The 17,817-nt window shown below is 41.0% G+C and overlaps 1 pseudogene; it reads right to left on the minus strand.

Annotated features, from left to right (window-relative positions):
- Positions 1-1,521: 1,521 nt before the first annotated feature.
- Positions 1,522-6,271, minus strand: LOC144216888 (immunity-related GTPase family M protein 1 pseudogene; annotated as a pseudogene).
- Positions 6,272-17,817: the final 11,546 nt, after the last annotated feature.

Here is a 17,817-nt window from a genome sequence, read left to right on the forward strand (position 1 = left end):
AAATACTCCAGTCCTGACTGTCTCTTTCCTCTCCAGACCCACTCTCTGCCTTTCTCCACTCTGTTAGACATCTTAAGTGTCAGATCTGCATGGATTGTTTCTGTGGAGCCTCTTGCACGCTGGATGGTGTTGGAATTTTGCCAATGGTCAGCACTGGCAGGACTGAAGGGGAAAAGAGTGAGGTTCTGGTTTCACCTTCTCTGGTCTGATAGGTGACTTCCTTCTTCTGTAGTCATGGCTATCAGGCAGTGTACACTGTGTATACACTGCACACTTTGTACAGCTCTCATCATCATAGGCCAACAATTTGCCACTTTACCTGATCTTTCAGACCTTAATGGAGTCACTCCCCTGCTGTTGCTTGGTCTGTACCCTTTCACTTGGTGTCTCCCTGTACCCTACTCATACCTTTGAAAGCACTCTCCATATTACATTCTCCTCAACGAAACAAGATTGAGATTCTAGGTTACCATCTCATTCTTGCCAGGATTCTGAGTAATACAATCCGACATGACTTTTTGAAATATTGATTGTTCTTTGAACCTGGTGAAGAGTGCTGTCAAGGATAAACATCTTTGAGGCCAGGAGGCCTACCTAAGAGTACTGTCCCATTGTTCAATATAGCAAAAAACCAATTATAACCACACTATCTGCCTCAAAATTGTGACATGCTCCTTTGCGCCAGATGTATCTCAGTGGGTCCAGTGAAAGGAGGGAGAATAAGACTTTAGTGAATAGGAATCAACTTTATTTATTTATTTATTTATTTATTTATTTATTTATTTATTTATTTTAACGTTTATGTAATTTTGAGAGACAGAGAGACAGAGCATGAGTAGGGAAGGACAGGGAGAGGGAGACACAGAATCTGAAACAGGCTCCACACTCTGAGCTGTCATCACAGAGCACAGCACAGGGCTTGAACTCACATACTGTGAGATCATGACCTGAACTGAAGTTGGCTGCTTAACCGACTGAGCCACTCAGGTGTCCCAGGAATCAACTTTAATGCATTAGGAGGTAAAGAAACTGATCCAGATGTACTTGACAATTTGCAACTCAAAACAAAATTTGCATATTCTGAACCCAGAAAAATTACTTAATTATTTTAACAAATATTTATTCTTCAAAGGAATAGCATTAGAACTGGAGTAGAAAGATAAGCCATTTTTAGAATTGCTTTCAAAGAATTGAGTAACACTTCTAGAAATAGAAGAAAGTGTTAGGTTAAATTTCTTCCTTTCTAGTGGAGAAAAAATGTGTCATACTGCAAGAGGACCCCAAGGCAGCCTGAGTTCCACTTGAAAACAAACCTATTGGACTTTTTTTCAAGCTGGTCTTCACCAGAAGAAAGATCTCCTTTGTATGGTGTTTGTTTCCTTGACATCTAACTAAGGAAACATCTTTGCTTCATTACCTGAAGCAGACAATGACAGGTTTACCCAAGAATTGGATGTAGTTAGGAAGTCTGAAGAACTCTTCATGACTGAATAAGTCATGGAAATCAGTCTCCAGTTCACATTATGGAGAATGTACAGATACGGAGACATCATGATGGCCCCTATTGTTTTTCATGGATATCCTCATACTCTGGGATACCTGCCAGAGAGATTCATTACCCATTCCAAAGAGTGAGTAATAGATAGTCATACAGTACTTCAAATCACCTTCATCTTGGAGGCCAAGAGTGTCCTGAAAACACTGTAAGGCTATTCTTTTCTGCAGAGAGGTTGCCTTGTCATTAATAATCGTCTCACAGGTGTGGTACAGGTTTTCCAGAAGACCACAGCACCCGATGTTGAAGAGGTCCCTGTGCAAATTGCTCCTATGTTCAGAGAAGTCATGACATAAGGGGTCAAGCCTAGAGACACACAATATGATGGGTTCACACACCTACTGATTCTCATGTGTTTTCCGGATATTCTCCTGCTTATTCTGCAGGAGTCATTCCTCTGAGATGGCACTTGTTCTGAGGTCCTTGCAGTTCAGCTTGGTCTGTATGATGAAGAACCTCTTTCCCAGTCTCTGGGTGGTTTTGGCAAGCCTCACGAGATTCATGCTGATCTGCTTAGATGCAATGATTAGAAAGAGGTCATACTTGCTAAACTGGATGTCCTCTAGATAGCTCTCCAGGCTTTGGGTGGCAGTCCTTGTGCCTGGCAGATTCCATAGCACCATGTTGGGAGAGTGGGAGGAAGAATAGGAAGTGGGAGTCTGAGTGGTCCTTACCACCCTAGTAGGAGCTGAGGTTTCCTCCTCATGCCCAATTACCCACAGTGCATTGATGAAGGAGGACATGCCCGAGTCAATCCAATGATCACAGAGGCACTGGACAGTGCCTCCAGTGTCCTTCTGACCACAGAGACCAACTCCAGCAACTTCCCTTCTCCTTTTCAATGTTCATGGCACCCACCTCACATTAAATACACTAGCCCATGTTGTATTGCACAGCAGAGGTGAAGGATGTAGGTAATGAGGTATGAAGGGACAAGGCTGGCTACATCACACTGCTAACCAGTGGAGTAACATGAAGAAGAAATATCAGTAGAGGAATTAGGAGGGTTGGGTGAATAGGGCAACAGAGGAATCATCAGACTTAGCATCAAGCCCAGGACATCAGATCCACACCTAAGCTGCTAACAAAGATGTTTTCTTTACAGGGTGACCAAAACCCCCATTCAGGAATATGTATACTCTTGAGGGTTAGAGGAGACTTCTGAGGAATACCCTGCAGCTGTGGTGCCAGTGGTAAGGGCCAAAACATGTTATGAATAAGAGTGGACTTGAGCTAAAAAGAAATGTGAGGGTCACTCAGTCAGGAGCCAACAAGCATCCCATCCCTCCTCCATCCCATCCTCCACAGGGGATGCTTGCAGGGCATATGTGGGCTCATGCCCACTCTCCATATCCTCCACTCTTCAGGACTTACATATCTTCACTGCATTTGTCTTTAGAGTCAAGAATAATTTCTTTTTTTGGTAAATACTGCTGGATATCAGGATAGTTTTATTTTTAACTTTTTTTTGTGGAATCTCCAAACTGTTTTTCCAGAGTGGCCGCACCATTTTGCATTGCGAGAAACAGTGCAGGAAGTTTCCCCTTTCTCCATATTTTCACCAACAACTGTTGTTTCTCATGTTGTTCATTTTAGCCACAAACTGATGGTTATCAGAGGGGAGGTGGATGGGTTATGAATTGAATAGGTGATGGGGATTAAGCAGTGCACTTGTTGTTATGTCTACTGGGAGTTCTATGTAAGTGTTGAATCACTAAATTTTACACCCCAAACTATTATTACATTATATGTTAACTAACTATAATTTACATAAAAACTCAGAAAAAGAATACTTTATTTTTATTAAATTTGAAAACTATATTTTCTTTCCTCTCATGACATTTCTTCGTTAAAAAAGTCTGATACCTTTCAACACTAGCCACATCCCTAAGGAATGCCTCTGTCTCTTCAATTTGAACATCTAAGTAACAACAAACTTCCAAATAATTGCCTACCAATTTTAAGTAATCACATATGGTTGTACATAATTGTTTATCATTGTCACTGTGGTTACTGTAAGCATTTAAGCTATTCCATGAATGCAGATTTTTCTTGCAGGCTGAACCTTGCAAAATTGTAGGCATTTTATAAGGCAGGGTTAGGAAAGAGAATTGTCTGGAATTATCTAGTGGGCTCGCTTCCTGTCTGTTGTACACAAGAGTTCTTAGATGGTGGGTCTTCCCAATCCCATAGGTTATGAATGTTTACTTGTTTTTATTTCCTTTAAAAATCTACTACTTCTATATGCATAGATTCAAATTTTTAAAATTCGTTACCAGCTTTGTGGAGTTGCCCTGACAGCCCCATGAAGCCCTTATGTTCCATGATGGGCTTGCCAGACCAATCTATGGGGGCCTAAGAAGCTGCTAGAGACCATACCCACACCAGCTTCCATTGTTCTGTCCAAGAAGACCTCTTATCACCTCCCTGGTAAAAGTTTCACACCCATCTGTAGTCCTCATGGTGCAGATTTACACTCTTCTCCTTGGGGCACTCAAGCTCACTTCTGGGGTGGGTCCTGCTTGCATCACTACTCCCCAGACTTCTCTGGTTGCACCATTTCAAGGGCTGGACTCACCATTCCCACTGAAAGAATGGGACGAGAGACAAGCTCTACCTGAGGTAACATGAACATTTTTCACATTGCAAGCTGAGCCTCAGGATTCTACCCCCTACAGCAGAGGAGCCATGTAACCAACCTCACAGGAATCCAGTGAGGAATGATCATGGTGAAGCTCTCTCATTACAACTCCTGGAAACCTCTCCCTGAATCCTTTCTGTTCTCAGCAGGATCTCTGAGTTAGATTTTCCTCTGGTTCTTCTTATTCCCTCCAACTCTTGCCACAGGGTATGAAGGTCTTGTGTCTGTGAGTCGGTCTGGGGCTAGGTCTTTTGCATGCCTTTTCTTGATTAATCTTCCCCACCCTCTATTAGATAATTAATATTATTATTCCTGGTTACAGATGAAGAAATGTGTGTCTCACTTCAAATCCAAGATGTGAATACATAGTGTGATTCTCTGCTTATGTCTGGACAGGAGGAGAGGATAATCCTATCCTACTTAATGCTGAACTTTCAACCCAAGAAGCTGATAGATTTCTGGATGCTGAGATGCTTCCCTTGGGGAATCATGGGTCCACTTATTGGTATTAATAGCCATTAACCTCTTCCTGGATGTACCCTTCCTAATTTGGGGAGAGAATGAAAGTCATTGTGGTCTCTCAGCTCCCATCCTCACTCCACATTAAAGAAAACTCATTGATTTGCAACTGTGAGGAAACATCCCGCAAAGTGTTCCCAATTCTCAGAAACTCTTCCCAGGAGTTTGCCCTCCGCCCCCCACTGAGAGATAGAGGTGCTTAACGAAATGATCAGGAGATGCTGAGAGTTCAGAGGAAGGGAAGTTGATGGAATATGATGTGATCACCATCCCAACTGCTTAGGAACCAGAATCTCCTGAGGCTTGTGTGCAGAAAGTCTTCAGGGTTCTCCATCAGGGCCCTGTGTGACAAACTTGAGGTACAATAGGTTAGTGAAGATGGTGTCTCTTCCTGCAGGAAGTAGAGGTTCCCTGAGCTTGATAAAGGAGTGAAGGACATGGTGATGGAGCAGAGCATGAGTGAGCAAAGCTGGCTAAAAGCCAAAAGATAGAGCCTTGGTTCTGCGTCAGTCTGGGTGGGAACATTCTAGAATGGGAGATGTGACCAGTGAGACACAACTCTGTGTTGTCAGATAACCATCTTGTCCTAAGCCCCAATTCTTATTCTTCTCACTGTCTACCTCTTTGCCATTAAGTTGAAATCATGTTTGTGATAACTCTATGCTTTCCTCACAAATGCAGTAGTTGAAGATGAGGAAGGAGTGGTCAGGAGTGGTGGAGGAAATGGTAAAGTCTATAAAGTCTCTTTTATTTAAGTTTCCTAAGAGTACCCATCCTTTGCCCTTGCACCAAACCCTTCTTCAAGATCTCTTTTGTTCCTTCTCAACAAAAATCTAGTTTCTTGTTTATGGGTGACATGGAGGTTCCCAGAGGCCTCAAGTGTCATCCTGGTTCCAGGGAGACAATCTCCTGGGTGAGTTCTGAGCTCTGACTTTGTCTTGTGAAGGAGTTTCTTCTGCCCTGGACCATGCTATGGATTCTGCTGGCATCTAAGATTGTCCCTAGTATAGGCTAGGATGAGCTCAATGTTCTTATCATCATTCCCCTGGGAAGAGGACAACCAGAAGGACAGAGACTGGTCAAGACCCCCTGAATCCCTCCCCTGGTTTGTATAAATACGACCATTACCTCCACACGCATCTATATCACCCTGACTTCTCTGTTATATCACTGAAAAAAACATGGTTTCCTCAATAGGTGTAGTATAAGTTCGTGATAATTAGCTTGTTTTCTTGTAGAGTCAATACCTGACAATGATGCCAAGGCATCCCTTTCAAGATATCCAATTCAAATAAACATGTTACCAACTGCACAACTGGATAAAGAGCTTGCTCACTCCACCCATGATGTTCTCTTCTTAGAAAGTCCTGGATATACTAGATAACCAACCACCCAAGTCACCCCGCCTTTCCCTTCCTGTGTTTTAAGTACCATCCTATGTTTTAAAACATCAATAAAGAGTGAACCATAAAAACCCTAGACATCCCACCTTTAGCTCCAATAAGACAGAACCCCAAGTCCACAACTCTCCTCTCAATGTCACTGTGTGGCCCCATGCATGCCATGTGCCTTCCAGCACCTATTAGTAGTACATCTAATTGTTCAAAGTTCTCTGATAATTTTTGCTGCGGTGTGTCTTGAAATCATACTAAGAAGCAGAAAGGCCAGGGGCTCTGGCTGGGGAAGTGTCTATATTAGCCACAAGTATTAGGAGCTCAGATGAGTGCTCCCGTCATTTTCAGACACTAGCACAACAATCAATAGGCTGACACTGACACAAAAGAATGGGTTAAAGTCTTAGAAACTATTACTGCATCTCATGTTAAATGATTGATCTAGAAACACACATTCAGGTCTTGGCACTTTCAATCAAATATTCCACTAGATTCCTTGCCCAGTGACCCTATCCCCCAGTTTATACTTGGCACATTTTTGCTACATGAAAAGAGCACAACATACTTTTTGTATATCCTTAACTTACTTGTGATAAACAAATTAACTTTTCTTCCTAAAATCTGTGGCCTGAAGTACTGAAGCCAGCTCTTCTACATCTCTGAGGAAAGTGAGTAGGGCCTACGACAAAATATGAGGGCCTTAAGGTGTGTGTGGTATGTCAGCACAATCCTACATTTTCCGGACCATTTCTATGACCATGTCTGACTCAATTATAGACTTTGCAGCTGCCTGCCTGCCTGAAACCTATGCTGGGCCCTGTTGGAAAGGGTGCTTAGAACACACGGTCCCAGCAACCTGGCCTTCACTGTCTGCCATATGGTCCTTACCCTTCACACTGGTGCTGGTCAAATCTGCACACAGCACCAGGTCAAACCCTAGTCCCAGTGCCCTTCCAGTGCAGTACTGTATCCCTGTGCCCTTACCAGACCAGGGGGGTCATGTAACTTTATGAGAAGTTACAGAGTCCCCCAGAAGTCAATATGCAACTTTTGATGTGTGTGAATCTCCAGGATATTGAAGCTCAGAGCACTAATCCAGTAGTTGAGGAAAGACCATCAAAGCTTGACCATCAAAGCTTAACCTGGGATGCAAGTGGCCCTCCATTTTCCCTTCTTTGCAGACCTTACTCCTGTTATACTTCTGGCCTCCCTCTCTGAAAAGAAGTTGAATGTCCCCTTTATTTTTTTAAAAAAATTGTAAATGTTTTTATTTATTTTTGAGAGAGAGACAGAGAAACAGAACATGAACAAGGGAGGGACAGAGAGAGAAGGAGACACAGAATCCGAAGCAGGCTTCAGGCTTTGAGCTCTCAGCACAGAGCCTGCCTGACACACAGCTCAAACTTGTGAACCATGAGAGCATGACCTGGGCTGAGGGTGGAGGCTCAACCAACTGAGCCCAGGTGCCCTTGAATGTCCCCTTTAGAAAAGTACTTGCCCTTTATGGAGAGAGCCCATGGAACAGGTCCAACTAGAGAAGGAAGTTGTGCTTAGAAGGAGAACCAGAACTCTGAGCAGGTTTTCCAAAGTCTTCTTGATGAGACCAGTAGTAAGAGATGCACTTCGCATAGGAACTAAGTATACACTGGACATACATGCGCACACACACACACACACACATTCATCTGAAATTCTGTTTCACTATGCATTGGTGTTTGTTTCACTCTCATCTGTTATAATTAGTTAACTTTTTTTTAAATGTAGGTCATAACTCATAAAACACAATTCAACATCTAAGACATAGAACAAGGACATTTGTTAGTGGATTTGCTATGCAGGGTTCTATACAAGTCACATGTTGCTTAATTTTCCTGAGCCCCAACCAGAGAGAATCACAGAGCTGTGGGACTCTGTACAAGATGTGGAGCCTGAAGCACCAAAGACTTTTGTCAGCACAAAACCCAATCTGGGTCAAATCCCCCAGTGTGTTCTTTATCTGATCAACTTTGGGAAAGGCTAAGAGGAAATCAATATTCCTGGTTTATTCTTGGAAAGTATAACAAACCTCACATGCTCAATGGGTATGGTGCTTAACAGGCCAGAACTAACCTGGGAAGATGATGAGAAGCACATTGCCTCCATACTGGAGGGCTGAATGGGTTTGGAGTAGCCAATGAGGTTGGGTTCTGAGTTTTGTCCGTGAAGGATATTAGGAAGCTATGCTGTGAATATTCATTGAAATAGATAAGCCAGTCCTTAAGCTCTCCTGCCCTGGTGTCAGACTCCAAATTTTATGTCTCTCTTATCTGCTGCTTTCTCCCTGAATAATTATTCAGTCTTTCTCGTATCATTGCATTGATTGTCTCTCTATGTCAGACAGACAATGTTTCTCTGATGTCCCCAAAATATGTCAGAAGGGAGAGAATTATGACTGACTACACATAAAAGAATACATGCAGCAACAATATGAAAATAACTGAGATACTTTTATATTTTAATGTTTATTTATTTTGAAAGAGAGAGCAGGGGAGGGACAGAGATGGGGGGGAGGAATATCTGAAGAGGGCTCTGTGCTGATATCAGAGGGCTCGATGTGGGACTCAAACCCATGAACCAAGAGATCATGACTTGAGCTGAAGTTGGGCACTTAACCTGCTGAGCCCCCCAGACCCTCCAGATATTCCTCTATTTTAAATATTTTGCTTTCTTGTGTAATACAGTGATCACATACACACTGAAAATCATCCAAATAAATAGAACATCTCTAGCAACCTATGTCTCTCTCTCTGTTCCTATTCACTCCAGTTCTGTCCACAGACCCTGGATCAAAATTTCATAAAGTATGTGTTAATGACTTCTTTTTTTTATTTGTGGTATTATCACTTACATATGCATGCCTAAACAATTTATGGTTTAATTTTTCTGAAACTTTATTTAAGGGGTTTTCTATTGATTCTTAATATTTAATCTCAACACTATACTAAAAGATTATTTCTCTCTCCATAAGTATGATTTATTCCTTTCAACACTGTATTGCTCAACTTATTTACCCATTCTCTGTTTATGTCTTTTTCACAATTATGAAGACTGCTATAGAAGCACAAGTCCACATGTTTCTTGTCTTATTTTGCAGAATGACTCTTCGATATAGTGTTAGGAGTGGAAACCTGAGTCCTGGGGCACATGAATGTGTAATTTAATGACTAAGCCATATTGTTCCTTCAAAGTGATTGTATTGATTTAATTTCCCAGCTGTCATCTTGCAGTTACTCTATCCATTCTACATTCTCACCAGTACTCGATTTTGTCTGACTTTTAAAATTCTCTAATTGAATTACTGTGCAATGTCATCTTGAAGTGCACAGACATACATTTGACTCATTATTAGTTAATCTGTGGTACTTTCTCTATTTTCCCCCAATACATGTTCTTCTAAGAACATTCTGTTCATGTCTTTTGCTCACCTCCATACTGGATTTTTTCACTTTTTCTTAGTGACTTCTGGAATTATTTTTTTAATTAAGAATAATTTTTAGATATTTTTAACTTAATTTTGAGAAAGAGATGCAGAGAGAGAGAGGAAGATAGAGCTCCACACTGGCAGTAGACAGCCCAATGTGTGGCTCAAACTCAGTAGCCATGAGACCATGACCTGAGGCAAAGTCAGAGGCTTAACCAACTGAGCCACCCAGGTGCTCCGTGACTCCTGGAAGTTTTATAATACTTTCTTTCCATTGATCCTTAGTTGAATACATTTGTATAAAATTCTTCTCCGGAATTATAGAAATTTTTAAACTTTCCCTTTGCTTTTGTTTCTGTGAAGGAAAGCTTTTCATTTTGATACAGTTAAAGGCATCACATTGGTCAATCTGTTTTATGTAGCTGTGATATTGATATCTTTATACAGGTATCTCCTTTAAGGCATCTGTTTCTAGGAACAGTTATATTTTTTTCTGTAGTTTCCACTCAAATTTTAATTCTTATATAAACATATGGGCTGACTATCGTAAGTAATATAAGTAGAGATTCAGTAACCTCTGTCTATGTGGAGTACTGGTTTGTCAGCTCCACTTACTAAATAGTTCCTTCTACCCCATTGACATCCCTGCACTTCTTCCATGCAACAGAATTCCACACATGTCTGAATCTTACACAGGGCTCTGTGTTCCTTTCTGTGGGTCAGTTGGTCTATCCCTACAGCAGCATCCAGCTGTCTTAGGTACAATAGCATTGAAACAAATCTTATCAGATTCAGTAAATCCTCCTATATTCTTCTTCTTCTAAAGAACTTTGGCATTTTCATCTTGATATTCCATATGAATCTTAGATCCTGGCTCCTCTTTCCTCTCTGCTCTCCAACCTTGTTGTCTTGTTAGATTTGCCCAGAGCCCCTCCTGGTAGTTTACATTGTTTTTGAGATGTGATCCCATCAAAGGTCAGGGTCATCCATGCCAAATTTGAACTCATGGTTGCCACAGCAAAACTCCTAAAAATAAAAGAAACAGAAATACAGAGAAAGGTTAGAGTCTCTCTTGTTTCAGACAGGAAACTCTTCTCTCATTTCACTGGAAGTATTAGAAACTTGCTCACAGCCTTCCTCCCTGTTCCCAGTGTTCTTATCTGAGTCATAGACACATTACCTCTCAAAGGTCATTGGTGAACTACCTCTCATGGTACCTGGTGTCCCTCTGCCCTCTTCCCACTTCCTTAGCCACCCGGAGTCACAACAGTTCTATTTCTTTCCCTGGAACTGTTTGTTCTATGGAGAAACAATGGTTTCAGTTTCATGTTCGCTAAATGTGGGCACTCAACTATCAGCCAAGTCTTCCTTAGGGAAGAGTTCAAGGCAGAGGCTGTCATCCTTCCTGCTGTCTTTCACACTTTACCCAGGCAGGATAAGGTCTCTCCAGTCCCTTGCTTACTGCAGTGACCTCAAAAGCACACAATACCTGCATTTCCCGAAGAGAATAGGCCTCTGGATTGTTCCTATACCAGGGGCTCCTGGGAGCAGTTCACTAGACTCAGCATTTTCTGCTGTGTTAGTGGAAATGTTTGTGATCTCTCACATCAGAAACCTCTTTTCTCTCGATAGCTGGTGAGTGAGAAAACTGTACTTGCAACAATGTGATACTGGCTTGCTCTTGGAGGGTTGAGGGGTAAGATTCCATCCTGATGCTCATCCCATTCTCTTTGGAGAAGAGAGAACCATGGACTGAAAATGTCATTTTCCTTCTTTTTATTTGATGAGAAAATTGTTAGTGCTCCCATTGGAGTCATGGTGAGACCATCTTACAGGATTTATCAGAGACCTCCCTCCCATGGAAATACTATGTTTTTGCAGAGCTGGTGTCTCTGCCTCCTCTCGCTCCCTGAATCATCTGAAGTCAAAACACTTTAATGTATCTTTTCCTGGAACTGCTTGTTCTGTGGAAAAATGATGGTTTCACTTTAACGTCTTGTAAATGTGGGCACTTAACTATTAGCCACACCTTTCTGAGAGACAGGGTCTCTCCAACCCCTTGCTTACTGGAATGATCTCAGGAGCACCTGACACCTGAATTTCCCAGGCGGGACAGGTCTGTGGAGTTTCCTATGCCAAGGGCTCAAGGGAACTCTTTGCTAGACAGCATTTTCAGCTGTGTAAGTTAAATCCTTCATGATCTCTGACATCAGAAACCTGTTTTCTTTCTAGAGTTAGTGAGTGAACCAAATATGCATTTACAGTGATGGAATGCTGGCTTGTGCTTGGAGCATTGAGTGGCAGGCGTAGCTGGTGGAGAGCTAAGATTTCATCAGCTACTCATGCCATCCTCTCTGAAGAAGAGAGAACCATTGTGTCTGAAGATATCTCTTTTCCTTCTCCTCTTTTAAATGAGAAAATGGAAGAAAATTTGGAAGTAGGAGAATATTTACTGGCTGTCTACAATTGGAAATGATGCCATATATTAATGAAATGTAGAACTTAGTGCCATAGAGATATTTAAAAGCTTGGTGAGTTTTCATAATTGGTAGCCATACAAATCTTTTGTTGGGCATGTTTTTCATCTATATAGGCTTTAACAAAACATAATAGACTGGGTGGCTTACGAACACAAATTTATTACTCATAATTCTTAATGATAGAAAGACCCAGATAAAGGCATCTGTAGATTCCGTTTTTGGTGAGAGCTCACTTCAGAGGTGGACATTACTTCCTGTAACCTTCATAACAGAAAGGGCTCTCTGTAGTTTCTTAAATGGCACTAGCCTATTCATGATAGCTTTGCCTTCGTGACTAAGGCACTGACCAAACATCCACCTACTAATACAAGAACTTTGAGCTTGTACTTAATCTATGAATTTTGTTAAAGACACATTCAGTCCACAGGCGTCATAGATACATCTGCCTCCATAGGTTCAATGGACTTCCTACTGTCATCTTAGAATAAAACACTCTTGCCCCATTTTAATATGCATTTCGATATTCTTAAACTATAATTGTTTCTTTTTTAGGATTGTCCCTTTAACTAGTTATATCGTATGTCTGGGTACTTCATTAATAATCAGTTAAGTAAAATTGTTAACACATAATCATTTTATACTTGCTTTAGAGTCATAGTTTCCCTGTCTGTTGAAAGTTGTCTTTGCAGGACATGTAGAATGGGGATGAACAACGAGCACTGGTAAAAACCCATGGGTAGTTCTTGAGATAATCTTATGTAGGCAAATATATATTATTTGATGTTTATTTACTTTTGAGAGGGAGAGAGATTATGTGAGAGGGGGGTGAAATCGCAGAGAGAGTGAGTGACAGAGAATCCCAAGCAGGTTCTGCACTATCAGAACAGAGCCTGATGCAGGGCTCAAACTCAAGAGCGTGAGATCATGACCTGAGCCAAAGTCAAGAGTCAGACTCTTAACTCACTAAGCCACCCAGGCACCCCCAAATATTTTTATTTTTATTTAAATTTTAGTTAGTTAAAGTACAAGGATTGAATTGGACCTGTAGGTCCTCTTTATTTTACCAATTATTCCATCCATCTTCCTTCTGGCAACCATCAGTTTGTTTCCTGTGTGTGTGTCTCTCTCTTTTTAAAATACTTTTTCTTTTTTTGTTTTGTATCTTAAATTTCACATATAAGTGAAACCATATGGCATTTGTCTTACTCTGTTTGACTTATTTAACTTATCGTTTTACCCTCTAAGTCCATCCATGTTGTTGTAAATGGGAAGATCTCATTCTTTCCTATGGCTAAGTAATATTCCATTATATATATAGGAATACATTTTGTATATTTTTTTGCCTGACTGTTATGGCTAAGACGTACAGTACTATTTTGAATAGAATTGGTGTGAGCAGGCAGCCTTGTTTTGTTCCTGATCTTAAAGGAAATCATGCTAAGAGAAAATAAGTCAGAAAAAGACAGATATCACATGATTTCACTACTCATATGTGGAATTTGAAAAACCTAACAGATAATCATAGGGGAAGGAAAGGAAAAATAAGTTACAAATAGAGAGGGAGGCACCCCATAAGAGACTCTTAAATACATAGAACAAACTAAGGGTGGATGGGTGTGGGGGAAAAGGTTAATGGACATTAAGGAGGGCACTTGTTGGAATGAGCATTGGGTGTTACATGTAAGTGATGAATCATTGGCTTCTACTCCTTAAATCAAGACTTTACTGTATGTTAACTAACTTGAGAATAAAAATAAATAAATATAAAAAATTGAAAAGTTTTCTGCTTTTCATTGTTGTATGATGTTAGCTGTGGGCTTGTCCTAAATAGCTTTTATTATGTTCAGTTCTCTTCCTACTATACACAATTTGTTGAACATTTTTATTATGAAATGCATTTAATTTAGTCAAATATATTTTGATCCAACTGAGATGACTATATGATTTTTTAAAATTATTTTTTATGTTTTTTATTTATTTCTGAGAGAGAGACAGCATGAGCGGGGGGGGGTCAGAAAGAGGGGGAGATACAGAATCTGAAACAGGCTCCAGGCTCTGAGCTAGTTGTCAGCACAGAGCCTGACACGGGGCTCAAAACCACGAACCATGAGATCATGACCTGAGCCAAAGTCCAAAACTTAACCGACTGAGCCACCCAGGTGCCCCATGATTTTTATAGTTTGTTCTGCTTATGTGGTGTATTATTTGCTCATGTTAACCCATGTGTACATCCATGCAGTAAATCCCACTTGATCATGATGTATGATACTTCTGATATGTTGTTGACTTGGGCTTGCTAGAATTTTGTTGAAAAAGTTTGCATCTACACTCATCAAGGATATTGACCTGAATTTTTTTCCTTCTGGTGTCCTTATTTGCCTTTTGTCTAAGGGTAACAATGGCCTTGTAAAATAAGTTTGAAAATGATTCCTGCGAGAGGGAGGCAAGATGGCGGAGAAGTAGGGAGCTCCATACATTTCGCTCGCCTCCATTTCTCAAGCAGAGAAGGCCTGAAGCCATAAGACAATGAACCACAGAAGTTTGGGAGGAAAAGAAAGTCCACTTAGAGCACAACCTCAAAGGGGTGTGAGTGCGGACTGGGGAAGATAAGGACAGGCCGGGACCTGGAGACACAGAAGGAGGGGAGGGAACCACCTTCGAGGGGAGCCTCAGAGAGTTGAGGGTAAGGGAAAGAACAGCTGAAGCTGCTCATAGAACTCTCCCTGGAGAAGAGAAAAACCTTGGCTTTGACGGAGAGTGATCCTATTTCTAGCTGTGGTGCTGACTTTGGGCTGGGTGCCCTGGTCCCAGGCGGCACCAGGAGAAACTGCTCTGGTGCTCTCCAGCCTCAATCACCGGCTGGGAAGCAGCCCCATCTGAAACTTCTCTGCTGCTCTCCCGGTTCGATCTCTGACTGGGAAGCGGCCCAACCTGTGGGATTATATTTTGGGTGATATCAATAAAGTGCACAGACTAAGACCTGGAAACAAGGCAGAGCTTGAGGCATAGAACATGGCTCGCCTTGGCTACACCCACGACACAGGGAGATTGGACCCAAAAGAGTGATTTGCAATGTTTGGTTTGAGAAGGGACTGGGGTGCAACCATTTTTCTCCCCACAATCACCAGGATGGGACCTCAGGGAGCGGCCTGGCAAGACCACAGTGAAGGCTAAACTTGCCTATACCAAACCATGCCCATCTCCACTAGAGAGCTGTTTTTGTTTTGTTTTGTTTTGTTTTATCGGAGTCCAGGGTAAGACCAACATGGATGCACTGCCGTGATAAATTCTAGATCAATTCTTTCGATTCAGATATATTTTCCCTTGTCTCATTCATATCCCTCCCCTCTGATGGACTGGGCACTCTGGTCGTTGGTTTGCTTAAACAGTCGCATTTAATCCATTCTCTCGATGTATATTCTATACCTCCACCACTACCTTTCTACCTCTCTCTCTGGAGTAATCAGACTATATAGTTTCTCTGAGTAACATTATCTTCATTTCTTTTTCCTCATCTCCTACCATATTCTCTTCTTTCTCTCTCTGAATTAAGCCTCTTAGTCTCTCTGTCTGGACATTGTCCAATTTCCCTTTCTTTCCACCCTGTCATTTCTCTCTTTATATATGCTCTTCCATCAGCACTACATACACCCTGCTTTTTATTTGTAGCTGGGAATTCTGGTTTTATGCTTTTAGACTGTCCTTTGTCTTTTGAATTTTTTTCTTTTTTCTTTTCCTTTTTTTTCTTTTTCTTTTTCTCTTTTGGTTTGCTTGTTTGTTGGATTTGTCTCTGCAGTTGTGTGCCTTTGTTCTTTGTGTGTTTGTCTGTCTGTTTTCCTTTCCAGGGCTACCTCAAGAAACAAGCCAAAGTACACATGGTGGAGAGTCCCAAATATCAATACAAATAGGGAAATATAATAACCAAAGTCTCAACAAGGGAGACCAAGAGACACCATTCAAAGAACAGATAGGCCCTCGACAGTCAATGAGCCTTCTTTAATATAACAGTGTTTGCAGGTGCAGAGTGCATAACAAGATTTTAAAATTAACAATAGACAGGGGCGCCTGGGTGGCTTAGTCGGTTGGGTGTCCGACTTTCGCTTGGGTCATGGTCTCGCGGTTCGTGGGTTCAGGCCCCGCATCGAGCTCTGTGCTGACTGCTGGCTCAAGCCTGGAGCCTGTTTCAGTCTGTGACTCCCTCTCTCTCTGACCCTCCCCTGCTCACGCTGTCTCTCCCTCTCTCCTAGAAATAAATAAAACATTAAAAAATGTTTAAAAAAATTAACAATAGACAGAAAGCTAGCCAAAATGATGAAATGAAAGAACTCTCTTCCAAAGAAATTCCAGGAAGAAATGACAGCTAAAGAACTGCTAAAACAGATATAAACAACCTAACTGAACAAAAATTTAGAACAATCGTCATAAAATTAATTGCTGGGCTTGAAAAAAGCATGGAAGACATCAGAGAAACTATTGCTACAAAGACTATGGAGCTTAAAAATAGTTGTGATCAATTAAAAAATGCTATATAGGAGTTGCATAATAAAATGGAGGCGTCCAATGCACAGATTGAAGAGGCAGAGAGGAGAATAGGTGAATTAGAAGACACAATTATAGAAAAAGAGGAAGCCGAGAAAAAGTGATAAACTGATCAAGGAGCATGAAAAGAGAGTTCCAGAGCTGAGTGATACAATCAAATAGAACAATATCATAGGAATTCCAGAATAGGAAGAGAGATGGAAAGGCACTGAAGGAGTCCTTGAACAAATTATAGAAGAGAACTTCCCTAATCTGGGGAAGGAAACAGACATTGAAATCCAAGAGGCACAGAGAACTCCCCTCAGATGTAACTTGAATCGATCTTTGGCATGTCATATTATAATGAAACTGGCAAAATATAAGGACAAAGAGAGAATTCTGAAAGCAGCTAGGGATAAAAGGGCCTGAACATACAAAGGGAGACCTATCAGAGTGGTTACAGATCTATCTACTGAAACTTGGCAGGCCAGAATGGAGTGGCAGGAAATCTTTAATATGATGAAGAGAAAAAATATGCAGCCAAGAATCCTCTATCCAGCAAGCCTGTCATTCAAAATAGAAGGAGAGATAAAAGTATTCCCAAATAAACAAAAGTTAAAAGAATTCATCACCACTAAACGAGTCCTACAAGAAATCCTAAGGGGGAACTCTATGAGAGAAATGTTGCAAGCAATACAAGGTACCAGAGATACCACTACAAGCATGATTCCTACAAAGAACACAATGACTCTAAACCCATATTTTTCAATAATAACACTGAATGTAATGGGCTGAATGCTCCAATGAAAAGACATAGGGTAGCAGAATGGATAAAAAAACAAAATCCATCTATTTGGTGTCTACAAGAGAAGGGTACCAAATACACAACCTTCAACTAAATGGTCAACAAATCTTTGACAAAGCAGGAAAGAATATTCAATGGAAAAAAGATAGTCTCTTCAACAAATGGTGTTGGGAAAACTGGACAGCATCATTTAGAAGAAACTGGAACACTTTCTTACACCATTCCAAAAAATAAATTCAAAATGGAAGAAATATCTAAATATGACACCAGAAACCATGAAAATCCTAGAGAAGAACAGAGGCAACAACCTCTTTAAACTCTGCCATTGCAACTTCTTATAAAACGCCCCTGAAGGCAAGGGTTGCAAGAGCAAACATGAACTGTTGGGACTTCGTTGAGATAAAAAGCTTCTGCACAATGAAGGAAAGAATCAACAGAACTAAAA

Source organism: Crocuta crocuta, unplaced genomic scaffold (assembly GCF_008692635.1).
Source record: "Crocuta crocuta isolate KB4526 unplaced genomic scaffold, BGI_CrCroc_1.0 scaffold218, whole genome shotgun sequence".
Taxonomy (NCBI): Eukaryota; Metazoa; Chordata; class Mammalia; order Carnivora; family Hyaenidae; genus Crocuta; species Crocuta crocuta.